The sequence below is a fragment of the Sinocyclocheilus anshuiensis genome, unplaced genomic scaffold (genome assembly GCF_001515605.1).
Source record: "Sinocyclocheilus anshuiensis isolate Anshui unplaced genomic scaffold, SAMN03320099.WGS_v1.1 C32928875, whole genome shotgun sequence".
Classification (NCBI taxonomy): Eukaryota; Metazoa; Chordata; class Actinopteri; order Cypriniformes; family Cyprinidae; genus Sinocyclocheilus; species Sinocyclocheilus anshuiensis.
In genome coordinates, this window is record NW_015620963.1 from 1 (window position 1) to 1785 (window position 1785).

General features: G+C 34.6%; 1 long non-coding RNA gene across 1 annotated transcript; it reads right to left on the reverse strand.

Annotated features, from left to right (window-relative positions):
- Positions 1 to 36: 36 nt before the first annotated feature.
- On the reverse strand, positions 37 to 1704 carry LOC107683103 (uncharacterized). The gene is made up of 3 exons (XR_001633662.1): positions 1594 to 1704; positions 834 to 910; positions 37 to 283 (listed from the first exon to the last, which is right to left on the reverse strand). It is a non-coding gene; the product is annotated as an uncharacterized LOC107683103 (long non-coding RNA).
- Positions 1705 to 1785: the final 81 nt, after the last annotated feature.

Below are 1785 nucleotides of genomic sequence, written 5' to 3' on the forward strand. Positions count from 1 at the left end.
AAAATTTTCGGATGACTCCAAAGTGTTTGAGCACATTTTTGTGCAATGAAAAACAAATGAATCACATGGTTCTCTGAAAAATACCATGGCCTTGTTGACATGACCTCCTCCCTGGAATTCAATGATGCCGTATGCGTCAGTGGGCGTGGCTTGTGTGTGCTTAGCAACCGACCATTTCTCTTGTGGAGGCTCGGTCTGCACCCCCTGGCCTTCCTCTGCGCTCTTATTGGTGGAGCCAAGAAGAATAGCCACATGTTGGTTTACCAGCTGACCGCAACAACACCTACAATAGTTATCAAAAAGGAAAAAGTCAATATTAACCGTAAAAGCATACCTCATTAATTTCTACAAGTTTATATAACTTCTCTTGAGTGCCGAATGGACAAGCATGTTTATGGATTCAGAACTATCATGTTGCACTAAGTTTTTTGTTGTATTGTATTAATTGTATTAATAAGTTAGTCTAAAAGTACTTTGTAAATGAATAAATCATCCAGTTGATCTTTTCTCAAATTACAGAGATAAAAATTGTAGTTTCCATTTTCATATTAGCCTAGTTTTACTAATTTTGTTGTGCTTTTATCATTTTTATTAGTTTTCTGCTTTTTAAATATTTCTTAAATAATTCTGTTTGGCTTTCATTTCTTTTATTTAGCAATTTTAGCATTTCAACTTGGACTTATTTTGTTTCTATAAGCTGCCAATGCAATATTTCTAATTTTGTAAAATATTAAAATTTTCATTTAATGTTTGTATTTTATTTCAATTAACAAAAAATATTTTTAATAGTTTTGGTTGTAGTTTTAGTTAATTATAACAACACTGTTACTCACTTGCTGGGCTCTTTGCTGGGGAATATGTGAATGCACTCCCTTTTTAGAAATGACCTTTCAATCCATGCCCTCTGAAACTGCAAGACACAAAACAGGAGAATTTAGTTCACTCATTCACTGTCATTTCAAGTGGAATGTCAAAACATTTCCTAAATCTCTTTTGTAATGCATTACTTTAATTTCTCAGTAGCTACAAAAAAAGAACAAGCTGTTCTGCAGTTTATCTGTTTATCAAATTGTTTCTGACTAACAATGTGGAAAACAATGAAAACAGCACAAACTGTAAGAATAATTGTGATTATATATAGGTTATCTATATATACAGTGCACAAGTACGAATGTGTGTGCTCAGGGATTTCACAACAGCCGTAAAGCACTCTGGGTAAATGAAACCACTTTAGACATATTAAAATTATGAAAACAACTGAACCCTTCTAGGTCGTTTACTTTCTATTCATATATTTGTTAAGAATTTTACTTGCACTTGTATTTAAGACAATAATACATGACAATCAGTAATATAAAACAATCAGCTTAATGTTATTTGTGTAACACAAGAGTATTTACAGAAATACGCCTGACCTTCAATGCTCCAATAGCAAGCCAAACACATCACTAGAAAGGAAAATTCCTAAAAAAGCAAGAAATCCTGCTAGATTTAGGATCTAGCTTACAATAATCCACCAATAAATATCTGAGGTATATACCATCCTTAACATTATCTCTTGAGCTCAAACTGACTTGCTAGACAGGCACTTACCCTTGAAAATAAAGAGAAAGACAAAAGGCTTGCATAATGGCAGGCTTGTCATGAAGTCTTCCTCCAGCCTGCCTTCAACTGCCTGTGGTCTTCATTTATGGAGCAGAGGTCTGGACCACGTGTGCTGGACCTCAGTCTCAGAGTCCCATGACCACTGAAGATAATCCTGCTGGAACTCATGACCAATCCACC